Below are 18,683 nucleotides of genomic sequence, written 5' to 3'. Positions count from 1 at the left end.
TTCGGCAGCATTGCAAGTTAGATACAGTAATGTGTCCCAGATACAGTACGATGAGTAATGCAAAGGTCCAATTTTAAATAAACACAGAAAAAACACACAACAAACCCCAGCAAGGCAGAAACATTGAAATCCCATGGCGAAAGCCCCCAGGGGAGGCAGGACCCCACTCATCTACTAAGTATAAGACTGTGTGCGGAGGAAGAAGGGGAACAGCAGAGGCCCAGAACGGTTACCAAAACCAAACTGTGCTGGAAGGCAGGTCAGGGGGAAAGCTGTTCCTCGGAACTTTCGAATTTTAATCCCACCGGCTCTACCTGCCTCTCTGCCTCGCTACTTAGGTTAAAAACACCTGTCATTCTGTGCTTCACCTTTCTATTTGTGCTATCTCATTATAACTCACCTCTCTTACTAACTTATTTCTATATAGTCCTTGCCCCTCGGCTTGGCACCTTTCTTACTAGCCTACATTTAAAAATGCATGCCAGCCGTCTAAAAACAAGCATTGGCGTAGCCAATCGGTCTCACATTTGGGACCTTATACGCTTTTAGCCATGCAACAGTAACGCTATTGCACCAAGGATATTGTGATGCATAACTAAATACTTATGAGGTCCCAAAAGCGAGACCTATTGGCTATGCCAATGCTTGTTCAACTTGCACCACAGTATATGTCTCGACGTGATCATAGAGCCTGAGATCGCATTACAAAGCCGAACCATGAAACCATTTGCACAAACAGTACTAATTGCGCCACTGAGTGAAGTTTAAATGCAAATGCATTGCAACATTTTTTACCTTTAGCTCTTCAGGTGTACCACCCCTTCTGTTTATCTTTTTTCACGCAGAATTACACGTGGCAAAAAGACAGCGTTGTCCCTCCGCCTTAAAAATTAAAACAGGTATGTGCTCAACTCCGTATCACGTCTAGACTTGAGCAATAAGAGCCCCTTTGTAACAACGGTCTCTCCCTTTACATTTGCTCCCCCTATAGTTCACAGACCTGGACAAAAAGAACAGCTCCCACTAAGATTCCTAATATGAGTTGGACCAAGTAAGTTCGGTAGTGAACCACAAAAAAAAATTTTGGGAAAAAAGGTCAATGTCTGACCTATTCTTCTCATTTCTTTCTTTTCAAATTTCTGTTGTAGATAGGAAAATTCTTGGCACGTTGTGGCACATTTGAGATCGGCGGATCTCTTAGAAAAGAGGTAATTATTTTTTTAAATATAAATGAAACGGATATTTAAGTAGGGTACACAAAGAGAAGAGTGTAATCTCCCTCCTTTCTCTTACAGTTTGCTTGGTCCGGAGGAGAACACCAAGATTAAAAGAGGGGTTCGAAACGAGTCAACCAGTTTTTTGGCAAAGTGTTCAAAAATGTTATCACCTAAAACAGTTTCTTACAACAACTTTATTGGTTGAAAATTGTAAATTGAATAGAATACGAAACAGTTTTGAGTCTATTTTTACATATCACACTGTGCTCTAAATACTAGGTTGAAAAGTTGTAAATAGAAACTTACCTGTCTGGGCTTGTTGTTTTGTGTGATCTCTTAAATGGTTTTGTGTTTGTTTGTGAAGTCACGTCATTTGTCATTTATTTTTTTTCATCTTATGTCATTTAAATCATGTAGTAAACAAATTATTTTTTTCTTAAGCTAGTTTTTTTTTTAAGGCTGTGTTGTTTCTAACATTTGAAATTTTCACAACTGAAAACAAAAAACTTTTGCATTATTAAAAAAAGAAACAATTAATAGTGACCTGAATGTTTTTTGTACCCACGTTAAAATAAAACAGAAAAATAGACATCAGTATTGGCAAATTACATGTTTTTTGATGATCGGGCTCAGCCTTGCTGATAGGAGCCAGAACCCTTATTTGTTAGTCCGATACCTAGATTCAGCACTGGGACATTACCTGGAAACAGGTAAGAAATTGCGTTTTGGTTATACGTGCGATTTTGAAAGGATAGTTTTCAAAACTCCACACTTAGAATTTTTTGGGGAGCAGTACATTGAAATGAATAGGCTTTTACAGTTAATTGCAGGTAGGTTACTTTTCACGTTACTTTTCTAACTTGGTGCTGGATACCTAGATTCAGTACTGGGACATTTCCTGCAAACAGCTGAGTAAACCCGTTTTGGCTATCTGTGCCATTTTTGAGGAATATTTTTAGGTTTCAAAACTCCACACTTAGAAACTTTTTGGAGAAGGGTCAGTGATGCACTGTTGCACCCCCAGCGGCACTAGGGCGGCCGGATGCAGAGTGTTAAGGCATGTTATTCGATGGGGGATAGGGGGCCTCCGGTTTGTGACTGCTGGCAAGCAGGCCACTGGGTTGTGGGAGCACAGCTCCTAGGGTTAAGGTCAGGGCAAATGGGGAAACAAAGTAGCACAAAAGGTGCACCCTCAGCGGCACTGGGGCAGCCGGGTGCAGAGTGCTGTTTCGACATCGGGCGCCCTGTTTGCTATGGAGAACCTTCGGTTTGCAAAAGCACCGCAGGCAGGGAGACGAAGGACTTCTGGGTGCAAACACCACTTGGAGAGGTAAGTTGGGAAGTTAAGGGTTGGTTAGGCACCATTGGTTGGTGCACACAAGGCCCAGGGGCGTCGGGTGCAGGGGTGCCTTTTGGGGTCGGATCTTCTTCCCAGCTCCTGGCCGAGGTTAGGGGGGCCTTCTGGATTTAGGCTGAAGGCGTCAGCTGGAGGCTTGAGGCAGGTCAGGGGTCGCCGGATCTAGAGTCAGGATCGCCGGGGTGACCTCCTTGTGGTGTTTTTCCACTCTAGCTCGGGCTGGGATCGGCGGGTGCAGAGTGGGCTGGATTTGCCGCCTCTGGCTAGCACCAGAAGCTGCAGTTCAAACGCGTCCGGTGTTCATGGGAGAAACAGTCTGGGAAGTGAAGGCAGGCAAGTCCTCCGGGGTTGGTGAGGTTGCTGGCTGCTGGACATGCCGGGATTTCACAGGAGCAGGTTCGAGGGGAGACAGGCCTGTAGGGCTGGGGCCAAGTCAGTGGGCGACGTCCTTTTTTTATAAAAAAAAAACTGTCTTTTACATGTTGTGCATTAGAACCGCTGACCGTAGCACAGTAAATACAAAATAAGATCATTCTGATGCATCCCATTACATGTCTTGAATGATCCCATAGTCACGAGTTTTAATTCTATCAATCGTATTCTCGGACCAGTGGGTGGCGTCCTCTTGTTAGCTCTGCACGGCTCTTCGTCCTTTTCTTCTTGTAGGTAGCTGGATCTGAGGAAGGAAGGTTCAGGGTGCCCCCTAAATACTAAATTTAAGGGAGTTACAGGTAGGTAAAGGGCAGGGACCAATGGGTCCCTTCCCTGGGGTGGGTACACCCCCTATTCTGCCAATCTCTAGTGGGAGGGGTGCAGGAGCTCGTCCCTAGTTGGCTGGGTCCCCCATCCTCAAGATGGCGGGGACTCGAGGTTGTGCTTCACCTCGCCTTCCCCACCTGAGGGGTGGAGTTGGCAGAGGTTGGCACGCCTCTCTTCCTCACTTGTTTTTCCCGCCGGTTCTCCCACCCAAAGTGGGGGGAAGAACCAGTTAGGACCAGTTGCTGAAAGCAGCAAATGGTCTGGAGAGGCTCACAAAGGCGGCATGCCTTTGAAGATTCTCCTTTGTGAACCCTGCCCATCCTGGGGGAGGAGGCTTGGCACCTCGTCACAGGATGTGCGTTGTTTCAGGCCCCCCGAGAGCAGCAGCTCTTGACCCAGGAGTCCATAAACATGTCTGGTGGTGGCAGCCTAGGCAGCCACTCAGTCAGGTCACTAGAAGTTGGTCAAGTTTCAGGGGGCATCTCTAAGATGTCCTCTGTTGTGCATTTTACATTAAATCCCACACTGGCAACAGTGTGGGTTAAATGTGCTGAGAAGTTTGATACCAAACTTCAGTCTTCAGTGTAGCCATTATCGTGTTGTGGAGTTCGTAATGACAAACTCCCAGCACCATATACTCTTAATGGCAGCACTGCACTTAGTGCCCAGGAATGGACTTGGGCACTGTAGGGGTACAGGGCTCATGCACCTGTACCCTCACCACTGGCATAGGGCACCGAGCTAGAGGGGTGAATGATGTGTGCCAGGGCAGTGGTTAGTGGGCATGGCACACAGGGATGTGTGCCATGTCGACGTCACTTTGTTCTGCACCAAGGCACTCAGTCTGCAAAGGCAGTGTGAGTGTGTCAGGGTATAGGGGCTAAGAGGGTGGCACAATAAGTGCTGCAGCTCTTAGAGGCCTTCTCTGGTCACAGTGCCCTGGGTACCTGTGGTACCATTTACCAGGGGGTGACATGTGGCCAGAGATGCCAATTGGGTTTAGGCTTCAATGCAGTTTTAGGGAAGGAACATAGGCCCTGGGTACCTGATTAGCAGGAGCCCAGGACACACTCAGTCAAAGAACATCAGCAATTCAGCAAAAAGTGGGGTCATACCACGCAAGAAAGAGGGCACTTTCGCACACAGAGCCATCACTTTCATGAACACCTGAGGAGACCAAAGGTGGGGCCCACAAACTGCATGAACAGCAGGCAGTGCCAATGTGCCTGGAGAGCTGGAATATGGAAATGACTCCTGCAGATCCAATGCCACTTCGTAGTCTCCAGGGTCGAAGGCAGACACGACTGGGGCCAGAGAGAGCATTCAGAATTTGTCCTTCCAGAGGAAGGTGCTCAGAGTGCACAAGTATAACATATGACAAATGCCTGAAAGTAGTAGAAAGTACAACCAAAACCCACTTCTGAAGGAGGCACCCTCTTGATAGCCCCTTTGTCCAAAAACGCTTGCACTACCTGCCGTAAGATGGACCTGTGGTCATCTATTAGTAGTCCCTGGGATAATGGAAGATGTGGCAAAATGTCTGAAGGGTATGGTGCATCCCTCTTCGACAAGCTGCAGGACCCACCTGCCCAATGTTATGGCCAGGCAGAAATCACTGGATCCTGCCTCCAACAGGGTGCTGTGCTCCACTAAGGGCATGCTAAAGCGAGTTGGCTGGAGAGGCTGCAGGTGGGGTGGGGAGTGTCAGTGGGTGCCACAGCCTTGAAATTGCTGGGCACCTTGCTGAGGTGGCTCCCGAGATGGGGAGACTCTACTGGAACTGCGAAAGTAACAGTGGGGGTAATGTGTCTGGCAAGGCAGGGCTGATAAGCCCAGGGAGCATGCTGTGGCTTTGATCTCTTAGAAACGTTCCAGAATAAAATCTGCCTGGTTCCCAAAAAGGAGAGTCAAAGGCTATGTCAAATAAGTAACGACTGGACATCGCCTGACTGGTCACCTGAAAAACCCTTTCACTGCAGCAAAGCGTGGTGACGAATGAAGACACAGGTACCAATGGTTCGCCAAAAACATCGGTGGTGTCTAGGCCACAGCAAATGATAAAGCTGACCACCTCAACTCTGTCCTGTATAGCATGTGTCAGAACAGGTCTAACGGAACACCTGGGAGGGCTTGACCACAGAATTCCAAAGAGTGTGGGAATAGGAGGTGCAGCAGGCAACTGGCATTGATGGAACTGAGGGCCAAACCAGTAGAAGTAAATATCCTATTCTCATAGCACTCCACTTTGTTTGACTACCTATATGGTGGGGGGATGGGGGATCAGCAGTCAGAAAAGGATTTGGGTTTGTCCGATTAGTAGACGCCTGCACCACTAAGCAGTTAGGATAGTGGTGCAGAGACAAAAATACAGGGTCGCTCAGGGAAGGTCAATTTACAGGGAGTCAAGAGCAAGGTTTGGCAGAGGACCCTAAAAGTGTATCGGAGGGCCTCATTAAAAGGTAGGAGGGGCTCAATAGCGGTTTGACTGGGCTGGAGAACTTTGACCTCTAAGGTGGGGCGAAGGAGGTCAAGAACTTCAGCACCTGCCTCATGACCATCACAAAGGAAGCACTCTCCTCAGTGGCAGGATCAGTGAGTGTAAGAAGATCAGAATCAGAAGAGGTGTCAAGGGCAGTGGTCTCTTGGAGGTCATCATCCCAATACTCTTAATCGTCGTGTTGAACAAATTAGTCACCTGCGTCAGAACCTGTGCCAAACAAGGAGTTCAGTGCATGTGGAGGTGGGAGGCCAAGTGTAAGATATGGTTCAACAGAGAGAGGACGCGATCGAGGTTGTAGCAGTGCTGACTCAAGTTGGTGAGCACAATGGGAATCTTGTCCTCCGGTGGTGATGAAGTTTGCATTGGTGTCAATGCTCCAAGCAATCGGTATGGATTGTGGAGGTGGAGTCTGGGTATCAAAGCATACAACTGCTGCCAGAGGTATCCCAGATGGCGGACCTCCAGGCTCCCTAGGGGCTGCAGTTGCACCAGAGGGAGTTGGAAGGCACCTGAAGAGTTAGAGCATGGCCTATTGGATCTGCCTTGGTGTCACAAACTACCCTGGAAACTCTGGTTGTGCTGGGACAATCGGTGGGATTCATTACGAAATTGGCTGCCTTGGGAGCGAGATCGGGAAGAATGGTGTAGCCCTCCCGCCTCAGGGTAGGAGGGAAGGCAGAGTCCTGCTTGGAATTTTTCGTTTTTTTCTTCGACTTACCAGAATATTTTGAGCGAATCTATGAATGACCGCAGTATCCCCCTCCTGCGACATTTGGACTGGGCACAAGACCAAGTTCGAAGTTTGGACCTGGACCAAACTCTATAAGGAGTCTTCACGTGTTTGGAGATGTAGAAGTTCACCTTTTGGTCCCGTATTGCCTTCGGGTTCATCGACACACTGTCATTGCAGGCCTTAAGAGTTGTGACTCAAACTCAGGCACAACAGGCAAACCCAATGAGGACCAGTCCTTACAGGGCTGAAAACTTGTCTTAGGAGGTGACATTTCCCTTGAACAGTAAAGCTGTTAGATAAGATGTATCAAAGCGATGAAATGCAGCTCTATATCCGTACCTGGTGATGGTAAGAAATGAACTGGCATCTGCATATGGGAGTGGAGCCTATATAGATTCCACACCATTTGTAGAGTGGAAATGCAGTGGAAGTGCAGAGCCACACGGCACCAACAACTGGCGTGCACAGATCGTGCTGGAAAAGTTTCTAGAAACCATCTATCTCTAGCAGAATACCCCAATGTCCGAAACCTTCGGAGCTATATTGCTGGGGCACGAAGGAAGACGAATGCCTGCCAAAAAAGACGACCCAACACCTGCACAAGGCATTGCTAACTAAAGTACCTGCACTATGATGGATGGGGTCTGCCAATACATTTAACTAAGGAACAGTAGTCCAATCGAACAAGTTACTTACCTTCGGTAACGATATATCTGTAAGAAACATAAATTGGTTAGATTCCTCACCTTAGAATATCCCCAGGCGTCAGGCTGGATCCGGAAAGATTTTGCCAGAAATACCCTTGCGCGTCGCTAGGCGTCGTGATGACGGAGTACTTGGACGTCGCCCTCACGCGCTGACGTCAGTTCTTGTACATAGCTTTCCGCGCCAGGAACGCAGAGCCATGCAAGAGACCGACACTGGTGCCAAAAATTCTAGCGCCCTGAAAGGGATGACCTCAACCCTAGATATCTGTTCGCAGAACGGGGAGGATGGGTGGGGCGGTGAGGAGTCTAACTAACTAATGTTTCTTACAGATATATCGATACCGAAGGTAAGTAACTTGTTCATCTGAAAGAAACACGTTAGTTCGATTCCTCACCTTAGAATAGACACCCCAGCAATATCAACCCCGGTGGTGGGTCTACGAACCAAAATCACACCAGAAAATCCTGGAGAACAGAACGGCCAAAGAAGCCGTCTCTCCGGACTTGGCTGTCCAGGCAATAGTGTTTGGCAAACGTGTGCAGCGAGGCCCACGTTGCTGCCTGACAAATGTCCTGCAAGGGGACTCCCCGGCCCAGGGCAGTGGTCGCCGCTGTGGCCCGAGTGGAATGGGCCCTCAGCCCTACAGGAGGTTCCTTTTTAGCTAAGGAATAACAGGCCTTGATACACAAAACGACCCACCGAGAGATAGTTTGCTTTTGCACCGCCCGCCCCTTCTTAGCGCCCACGTAGCCAACAAAGAGTTGGTCATCCACCCGGAACTGTTTGGTGCGGTCCAGATAGGACAGCGCCCGTTTTGGGTCCAGACGGTGGAGCCTCTCTTCCTCTTTCGAGGGATGCGGCAGCGGAAAGAAGGTGGACAGTGTAACGGACTGTCCGATGTGAAAGGCAGTTACCACCTTAGGGAGAAAGGAAGGACGAGTCCTGAGAACAACTTTGTCCGGATGGACGGAAAGGAAAGGAGACTTAGAAGAGAGCCTGGAGCTCACTCACCCTTCTAGCAGAGGTGATGGCAACCAGGAAAGCAGTCTTAAGAGTCAGAAGACGAAGGGGACAATTATGAAGTGGCTCAAAGGGAGCGCACATCAGATAGGTCAATACTAGATTCAAATCTCACTGAGGCATTACGAAAGGGACAGGAGGAAACATGTGAGTAATGCCCTTAAAGAATTGAGAAACAGGGGATTTGAAAAGAGAAGGCTGATCAGGAAGCTGTAAGAAAGCAGAAATAGCTGAAAGATATCCCTTAAGGGTACCCAGAGCAGAGCCCTGCTGGGCCAGGGAAAGAAGAAAGAGGAGAACCTCAGAAAGAAGTGCGGAAAGGGGATCCACAGCCTTTGCTGTGCACCATGCCACAAATTTGTTCAACCTGCAGGCGTATACAGATTTTGTGGAGGGACGCCTGGCTGCCAGAACAACATTACAGACTTCAGGAGGCAAGTCAAATGGCATCAACTGTCGCCGCTTAATCTCCACACATGGGAGGTGGAGGCTGGGCAGGTTCGGGTGGAGGACCGTCCCCTGCTGCTGCGACAGAAGGTCCTCCTGAAGAGGCAGGCGGATCAGGGTATCGATCGATAGACTGAGTAGCTTGGGATACCAGTATCTTCGTGCCCAATCCGGAGCCACTTGTGCCCGGTCGCGCCTGATCTTCAGCACTCTGGGCAGTAGTGGTATAGGCGGAAAGGCGTACAACAGATCGCAACTCCACTCGCGACGAAAAGCGTCTCCGAGCGAGTGCCGCCTTGGAAACTCCAACGCGCAGAACTGATGACATTGCGCGATCTCTTCAGTGGCGAATAGATCCAACCAAGGCTCTCCCCACTGCCGAAAGAGGCCTTGCGCCACGTCCGAGTTCAGACGCTATTCATGATCCATCATGCACCGGCGGCTGAGTTAGTCTGCTCTGGCGTTCAGAGAGCCCGCCGGATGTTGAAACACCAGGGTGATACCCTGATGTTCCAGCCATGTCCAGAAGCGCAGAGCCTCCTGACAAAGGGTCCACGACACCACCCCGCCCTGTTTGTTGCAGTACCACATGGCAGTGGTGTTGTCCGTGAATACCTGCACTACACTTCCCTGGACAGAGGGAAGGAATGCCTTCAGTGCAAGTCGGATCGCCCTCAACTCCAGAAAGTTGATATGGAGCCGTGACTCCGCCTCTCCCATTTGGCCCCCCCATCCCAGGAGGGACACATCCTTCACTACTACGTGCTCCGGTTGAGGTAGGGAGAGGGATCTGCCACTGACCCAATCGCGGTCCGTGAGCCACCACTGCAACTGCCTTGCAGTGCCCTCCGAGATCAAGACCTGGTCGGACAGGTTGCCCGGATACTGGGCCCACTGAAACTTCAGGTCCCACTGCAGAGCCCGCATCGGCCATCTAGTGTGATGCAGCAACAGGATGCAGGAGGCCATCAGACCCAGAAGCCGCAGCACCAACCTGACCGAAACCAGAGATAGAGGCCGAAAGATGGGAATCAGAGCCTGAATATCCCAGACCCGCTGTTCTGGAGGATAGGCCCGGAACTGCGCCGAGTCCAGAACCGCTCCGATGAAGAGGAGCTTCTGGGAGGGACTCAGATGCGACTTCGGCACATTGATGGAGAACCCCAGCAAATGCAAGAAGTCAGCCATAGTCTGGAGGTGGGAGACGACTGCCTGGGGTGAGCCCGCCTTCAACAACCAGTCGTCGAGATAGGGGATGACTGGAACCCCTAATCTGCGCAGATTAGCTGCGACCACCGCCATCACTTTCGTGAACACCCGAGGGGCAGTGGTGAGGCCGAAGAGGAGCACGGTAAACTGAAAATGCTCTTGCCCCACCGTGAACCTCAGGTAACACCGGGGAGCCGGCAGGACGGTGATGTGGAAATAAGCGTCATGCAAGTCCAACGCTACCATCCAGTCTCCAGGGTCAAAGGCATCCAGAACCGGAGCTAAGGTGAGCACCTTGAACTTGTCCTTCCGGAGGAAGGCGTTGACGCTCCCGAGGTCCAAGATAGGGCGTAGGCCCCCTTTGCCCTTCTTGGGAACCAGAAAGTAGTGGGAACAACAACCATGACCTACTTCTGGACCAGGAACACGCTTGATGGCCCCACTTGGCCAAGAGGGCCGTAACTTCCTCCTGCAGAAGTTGCAAGTGATCCCCAAAATCCGGTGGCACTGCGGTGGCATGGCTGGAGGGGTGGCCTCGAAGGGGAGGGAGTAGCCCCTTCGGACGATTTGCAGCACCCAGGTGTCCAATGTGATGGTACGCCAGTGGAGCAGGTGATGGCGAACTCTGCCTCCCACTGGCGTGGAATGGGCCTGAAAGCTCGGACTAGGAGGGGTTTGAGGCGGATGCTGCTGGGGTAGGTGTGGACGGACCGGCTCGTTGTCCGACTGCTCAGCCTCGGCAGAATCCACGTCCGCGTTGAAGTTGGTTCTGCGGCCTGTGGCTAGACAGATGTGAGGGGGCGCCACTTGCCTGGCCACGGAAGGGACGAAAAGCGGAAGTTTGCAGGCGCGGGGCCGAGAGGCCCAAGGACTTGTCCGTAGCCCTGGAGTCCTTAAAGCGCTCCATCGCATTATCCGCTTTGTCGCCAAAAAGGCAACTGCCATCGAAGGGCATTTCCATGAGGGTGCTCTGGACATCCCCGGAGAAACTTGTGGACCTCAGCCTGGGCGTGGTGACGAATCGCCACCGTGGTCGCCATTGCCCTGCCTAGCGAGTCCGTTGTGTCCAGTCCACATCGGATAGCATGCCGTGCCGCATCCCGCCCCTCGGCAAGAGCCTGGGCGAGCCGTGTCCGGGCCTCTTCCGGACACTGGGGCAGCACGTCCTCTACCGTATCCCACAGGGAGTGGGAGTAACGGTCCAAAAGGCACGTGGTGTTGATGGACCGCAACCCCAAACTAAGGGAGGAGAACAGATTCTTCCCAAACTGTTCCAACCTTTTGGATTCCTGATCCAGGGGAGCACACGGGAAGGAGGTCTGGAAGGTAGAGGCCTGGATAACCAGGCTCTCGGGCATGGGGTACATGGACAGAAAACTGGGGTCGCCCGGTCCACAGGAGGAACTGTGGAGGGCTTGGACCAGGTGCCCTTAAGAACGTCACTCAGTGCTTCATTGAACTGCAGCAGAGGCTCCGAGGAGCTTGCTGACGGTTGATGCACTTCAGTGAGTAGATTAGTCCTCACGGCCACCGCAGGCAGCTCCAGCCCACAGGCTTCGGCCGCCTTGCGCAGCACCACAGAAAATGTAGCACCTTCCTCCGAAGCCACGGTCGGAGGAGAGATGAAGCCAGTGTCAGGGGAGGTGTCAAGACCACTGGCATCCCCCAGTTCGTCTGCCCAGTCCTGAGATAACTGGCCCCGCCGGGTCAGAGGGTCCTTAGACCCCTTCCAGTCGTCACTGTCATCCGATTCCTGGTATACAGGTGGAAGGATTGGAGCCGGACGGAAGATGAATCTGTTACACATCGGCGTCGGATGTGGCACCGGGCGGCGCCGCTCCGACGCCGGGTCCGGACTGGGACTAAACTGGGGAACTCCGTCGTCCGAAGGAGGCGCCGGGGTCGGCACCGGAGGAGTCGGTGCCGGCAGAGGGGTCGTGAGGTCAACCGGCGCCGACTGGGATCCAGGCCTGGATCCACCGGGGGCCTGCGGCGTCGGGACCGGAGTCGACGACGGCACCGGGGCCGGAGCCACCGGCTCGCTAGGCCTCCCAGTCGAGCCTGCGGGGCCTGAAGGCGGGTATGGGGTCGGACAGGACTCCTGCGGCTCCAACAGAGCCGCGTGGGTGGTGCCACCCGAACCCTCAGCAGAGTGGCGCGACCGGCGAGGGGAGCCCAAAGAGCGATGTCGCCTCTTCGACTTCTTGCTATGCTTCGACTTACTGGATTGCGAAGACTTCGACCCCAACGAGCGGTGATGGCTGCGGCTCCGCGACCGGTCCCTCGACCACCTCCTCGACCGGAGTCAACTGCCAGAACTCAAGCAGCTTGCGGGACCGATCCAATCTAGCCTTCGACGTCAAGGTCCGGCGCTCGAGGCATGAGTTTTTTTTCTTCCTCACAAGGTGAACGGGCATGGCGTGCGTCTTTCAAATAAAGACAGCACGCAATTGGGCAAAGGCGGGTGCATGTCCTGCCTTTGCTCCGCCCACAGCCTATTGCTTGCTGTTACCCACACAGGCCACATCTATTTTCAATTATCGTGCACAGACACGGGCGCAATAATTAAAAACAGATCGCTCGCTGTGGCACGCGCGCACCACTCGCGTGCTTGTTGTACGCTACTCTGTAGTCGGGCGAGATGTGAGGGCTTGCGTGATTCTGCTTGTGGAATGTTTGCGCGAGCTTCAGTTAAATGTATTTATTTGATAGGAATTTTGTAAACCTACCATTTCAGAGCACTAACAATGAAACAAGATTATGTAGAAGGTATCCCTTATCTAGAAAGTCCCAGTGTGTTATTTGTAAGCCCGGGATCGGAGGATTAGTTGTGGTGTCTTTTTTTTTATTGACCCTTTCCCCTCCCACGTATCTCTGACTGAGGCTATAAAGAAAAAGCCTGACCCATTTCAAAGCTCTGCATCTATGGAGAGGTTTAAATCATGGTTGTGTGTTGATATTGTGCAGCAAATCAACTTATTTCTGTCCGCTATAGGCAGTTAAAGAGGCCTTCTAAGTACCGTTCTTCATGGCAAATGTCAGCCCCACCAGAAAGAGGCCAAGCCACCTTTAAAGCAAGCGCTGCTCCTTCGGGGGGGGGGGGGGGGGGGGTGTTAGAGAGAGCACCGCAGGCCGATGGCCTTCAAAGTGCTATTGTTTCATGTTAATGAGACAGACGGAGACAGGGCTGGAGGCCTTCAAAGTGCTATTCTTGGTACGTGCCGAGACCATCCCCAGGGAGAGGCAGTGAGAGCCTATGTGCTGCTGTAGTAATGTAGTCCAGACAGGTTGAGGTATTTCAAGAGGATTTATTGTAAGATAAGTATCCTGGAATAAGCCCCACCAGGAGCAGCCAGCAGGCAGCTCAGCCCCATCATAACTGTGGCTTATCTTCAATCAGCACCCAACATTCCGTAGTACATCACAGTGCTGAAGCATTCCACTAGAAAGGCATTGAGTGGGTAAAGGCAGACATAGAAATATGCAATAGATAGAATACAACATACCTCCTTTTCTTCCACAACAGAAAACTAAACATAGAAGTATAGGAACACCTGTCAAAGAAAGCGTACCAATCATTAACCTCTATCACACCCACTGGCCAGACAGATGTGACAGAAGCCAAAGCACAGCATGCAGAAAATACAGAAAAGAAATGATAGAATAAAATCAGACACATTCCTTCTCTGAGAACACAATACAATACAAACACGCTCCTTAAGTTGACATAACATAGGCACTATTAGTCCATCATCAAACCAACACATAAAAGGAACAAAAAGAATAGATAGACTGGGAGGATAGGTACTCTTCTTCCCTTCTCCAACGAAAACACAAAAGGAACAGGAAGATAGAAAGACTTAGAGAAAACCACCTAAAGGTACAAACACAAATAAGTACTCTTATTCCCTTCTTCATTAAACAACGAGAAAGAGAATAGAAAGATATAAAACAGAGAGGCAGAGGAACAAACAAAAGATCCTTCACACCGCCCTGTGAAACAGCATTAAAAAATTAGATTGAATATTATTGAACATTTGAAAGAGATATAACTCATACAGAGACAACCTCGTAATGACTACACATTGAAAAAACGCGGCTCGATAGAAATTCCATTGAAACCTTGAGAGGGTTAAACCCCAAAACGACAACCTTGAAAACATTGAAAAACATTGAATAATTGAAAGGAAGCAACAACACATATTGACAACCTCAATCAAATTGAAAACCATTGAAATGTTGCCCTTTTGAAAACAACTAGAACACATGCAAATTGATAAATCGATAGAGATACACATTTCTTACCAAGAAATACTGGACGCATGCATATACATTGGTAATTTGAGTACATAAATCGATATGTGCAATCCCTACAGAGAATGCTGCACGTTTGTTAATGTTTACTAAGCAAACTCTGTACAGGAAACATTCCATGCACAAATTGAAAAACTAGAGAAAAATTGAGTTTGAATTTTTTTTTTTTTTTTGAAAATCTGCCAACCTGCACACTGTAAATAAAAAAAAATATATTGAACAATCGATTTCTTGAGAGCATGTCACTTGCCTTCTTGAAACTTAAATAAATGTGGCAATTGAAAATGAGCATATTCAAGAAGACATGCCATAGTAAAATAATGTACTTGAAAACTTGAATGAACCACCTGTGTGCTCAGACATAAATTCCATTTGTGCTGCTGAAACAAAACAGACCAACGAGTGTTCATACTGGAAATTAGAATATGCTGATGCAAAGGAGATTGAAAACCACTAGAACACTCTATTTGAAGCGTTCAAAACTGGAAAAAGATATGTTGCTGCAAAAGAGATAGATGGCCACTAGATGGCATGGTAATATTAGGATTGAATTGACGTTGGTCACCAAAAACGCACTCGAGTCACATTAAAAATATGAAACTTTCGACGTAAAAATTAGTCTTAAACTGAGAAACATATAAGAACTCCGAGTAGCACAACAACTTAAAAAAAAACGTTTCCCAACCTTGATGCGAGTGTTCTCTGACCTCCATAAAAAGTCTCCAGACTCCAACATTTTCATTACCGGTATATTCCGTAAAATCTCGATAGAGAAAACCACCTTGAAAAATATTAAAACTAGGATGATGGCACGTTTTGAGAAAACCTGTACCTTCGTGGTGCACTCGATGATCAAACTGCGACTATCTTGGACAACTCCAGCCTGGTAATAACTTTATTGTCACAGGAGAAAACGTGGTTGGCAAAAAACAAAGCGACGCCATTGAATAAGTGTGGAACTTTATGAACACGGACAACGTGGTTGGCACAATAAACAAGGCTATGATTTTCAATGATGCACACGGATGTAGAGACAAACTTAAGATGGCGGCACGCTATCCCACGTCCTGCAGGATGGCTCACTGCACGTCCTTACTGCAGAGCGTCTCTCACCAGCTGTCAGTGATGACATAGGAAGAGTTCCGAAGATTACGACAAGCAGGTAAGATCGCGTGCACTAGAACGAACGTGCGCTCTTTTTTTAAAATAAAATAAATAAACTGCCAGAAAGCAAAAATTTACCAGAGACCAATCGATACAAAAAAAAAACATGGCTCACCTCACAGAAATAAAGCTTTTCCACCATAGATAGCGCTGGGTAAAAAGACGGGGAAAGCATAGTAATAACCCTCCTCCGTAGCGCTTGAAGGTAGCACCATTGCATGTCAGGCAATAATACAGGAACGCTCAACAGTTGAAATACAACACTAGATCCAACCCTTCTAGGATAGGGGTTCCTCGAGCAGGTAGCAGGTAGAAGCTCTGATGAGATCGAAAATTGTCCCGTGGTGTAACACTGAGGACAGGAAACAACAAAACAGTCCGATTACCTTGGTAGTTGAAAAGAGCTTTTAAACTGGAAACAACACTTGTGATGCACTGAGAACAGCAAGCAGACAGGAACTGGTGCCTCTCTTGAGGACACATAAGAGGGCACACCACTAAACAAAAGCGATGGGCTTACCCTCTCCTGAGAGCACAGCAGAAGGCACAGCACTTGAAAAACAGGCTTAACAGGCTTAGGTCGTTTTGCGCTGGAACCAATTACTTGAGATATAAATAATGTAGATTTTTGTTGAAAGTGTTGAGAAAACACAGGAGTCGATGAAATTGAGGAAGAATCTGGCTTGAACAGGTAAGGGCGACCGGTGTGATGGTCACTGGTGGGGCTCTGAAGCCAGAGTCTTTGCTTGATGTTTGATGAATGTTGAAAATCTTGCGTTCTTGAAATATAGAGCTCTTGAATTGACGTGTAGATAAATTGAAGTAGATTTAAAATAACTTGCCTTCTTGAAACTTGACTATTTAGTTACCTTCTTGAAACAGCATCTTTAGTTGCCTTTTTGAAACTTGACTTCTTTGGTTGAGAACGTAGGTAAGATCCCATCCTCGTCGCCAAAAAGATGTAGTAATGTAGTCCAGACAGGTTGAGGTATTTCAAGAGGATTTATTGTAAGATGATAAGTATCCTGGAATAAGCCCCACCAGGAGCAGCCAGCAGGCAGCTCAGCCCCATCATAACTGTGGCTTATCTTCAATCAGCACCCAACATTCCGTAGTACATCACAGTGCTGAAGCATTCCACTAGAAAGGCATTGAGTGGGTAAAGGCAGACATAGAAATATGCAATAGATAGAATACAACAGCTGCCCTCCCAGGTGAGGGCCGGGGAGTACCTCAGAGGAGCACCACGGACAGGCCATGTGACTTGAAGGTGCTTCTCTTCCCTGTGCGCGCTTCGACACAGACCACGGGCCCCCTTTCCTCCAAGTGAGTCTGGGGTGCCACAGACGAGTAACGAGACCACAAAGGCGCGTCTGTGCCCAGCGAGTGCCAGAGTTCACCACGGACAGGTCACCAGACTCAGGCGCTAGGCACCCATGGGACAGAAACCTCGACATAAATCTAACTTGGTTATTAGTCTCATTGTTTACAAAACAGTTAACATCGTCCCGGTTCGTTCTCTTTGAGAACAAGTTGTGCTTCTGCCGGAGGGAGGCAGGTGCAAAGAGTTAACACTGGAATATTTTTTTATTGGAAAGTGTACAGTTGGCAGCTCTAGCTATCCAAGGGGCGGGGCTCTGCCAGGAGTGCTTGAATGTGCTCACCCAAGGAAGGGCGTGCAGCTGTTGAGAAAAGGCTGCCGCTGGAATAAGAGGGACTGCATCGTCTGACTGTAGTCTGCTGACGCGCGCAAAGGGGTCTGTGGGGCACAGAAGTCTATGCAACCGCACAGAGGAGTCTGTAAGGAAACGGAAATATATGCTGCAACATAGAGGGGTCTGTAGGGAGACCAAGACACATGCACGAAGCAGTTGAAATGGGTCTACAGGGACGCATACGTATGCAACAACGCAGTGGTATATGTGAGCACCCGGACACACATGCAGCACCACCTGGACCTGGAGACACAAGCAGCAGTACAAAGAGATCTGTAGAAACTGAGATATGCATCGGCAAAAGAGGGTCTGCAGGGATACCTATGCAGAGCACAGAGGAGCCCTGTGGGAACAGGGCACTTTCTTATTGTTTCTGCCCAGGTTTTGAACGTGCTTGCAGAACAAAACGCGTTTATCCTACGGTAGCTTTTTGTATGAAATGTTTAAATTATGACCTTATTTGCTTACATTTTCTATCAAAGGCAATGGTTCTGTTCACTTTTAGCAGCAGATCTCAGTGGAATACAGTTCACAAAATGTCCGGTCTGTGAACATTTGGCTTCTAATGCCCTGTGGACCTCGGTTCCCTGTGCAGACCCTCCGCCTCTAGTGTCAAAGAGCTCATAAATTCACAGGCTCTGACACTGCCCTTGGTACAGTTATCATTAGAACGCTATGCCTGTTCTTAGTTGCATAGTGCATTATTCTGATTTAAAGTAAGAAGATTTTGAAAGCATTGGGGAAAACCTTCGCCGTAGGCACTCCTTAATAAGTATTCCGTTTCTATCTTTGGCATCTTTTAATTATGTACTGTGCTAAAGTCCATTAAAGTTTCCCTATTACAGAGGCAGTTGATTTATTATAGGAGTGGAGATAGCAACATGACTGAGTCTGCTTTTTCAAATCGTCTTCTCTTTTTTGCATGGCAACAAGGTGTGCAAAGTTTCTTTCCTCATGAAGTACACGCATTTCTTGCACGAGCCCATGAGAACCACACAAAGCGCGCTAGCTCCGTGCTTTCGTGTTGAAATCAAGACTTTTACAATCTTTATCGCCAGTTCCACTTGACATGCAAATTTAGTGTTTTTTACAGTAGTTCACTGGCTGTATCCCCTGTTGTCTGTCATGAGGTAAGCACCTGTGCAGCAGGTGCTACTGGTAGGTCGAGAAAAAGACACGTAGGTCCATTACTTTGTGAATTGGGCATACAGTTGCTAGCACAGCGTACTTAACTTAGTTTCACAGTTATCCAAGGTATTTCTGATTAACCAAATGTAGTGCGACAAAACTGCATAATCTGTGTATCAAAATCATTCAAAAGTATGACAGTTTAATGCAAAACTATGTTTACGCAATAAAAACGTGGTATGGGCCTTGTTGCAATCCTTCCTTTCAAACTAGTGGAAGTAGATATAGACCCTTTATGCTGGCACTGCTGATACTCAGTCCTTGAGCGTTAATGTGTACCTTATTACAGACTACATGGAAATTGAAGGAAGATGTTTTTCAGCTTTCTATGCAAAAAGGTGATGGGAAAAGT

General features: G+C 48.8%; 1 long non-coding RNA gene across 2 annotated transcripts in view; it reads right to left on the bottom strand.

Annotated features, from left to right (window-relative positions):
* The window catches only part of LOC146771123 (uncharacterized), a 192,549-nt gene extending 177,581 nt beyond the window's left edge, over positions 1-14,968 (bottom strand). The window contains exon 1 of one of the 2 annotated variants that reach the window (XR_014975219.1): positions 14,950-14,968. This is a non-coding gene — a long non-coding RNA (uncharacterized LOC146771123). Of the gene's footprint in view, positions 1-13,456; positions 13,520-14,949 lie in introns of those variants that run through there. The other variant, XR_014975218.1, reaches the window with a different exon arrangement.
* Between the last annotated feature and the right edge of the window lie 3,715 nt (positions 14,969-18,683).

The sequence above is a fragment of the Triturus cristatus genome, unplaced genomic scaffold (assembly GCF_964204655.1).
Source record: "Triturus cristatus unplaced genomic scaffold, aTriCri1.1 SCAFFOLD_222, whole genome shotgun sequence".
In the NCBI taxonomy this organism is placed as follows: domain Eukaryota; kingdom Metazoa; phylum Chordata; class Amphibia; order Caudata; family Salamandridae; genus Triturus; species Triturus cristatus.
The sequence above is the reverse complement of the archived record's forward strand: the minus strand, read 5'-3'. Positions and strand labels throughout refer to the sequence as shown.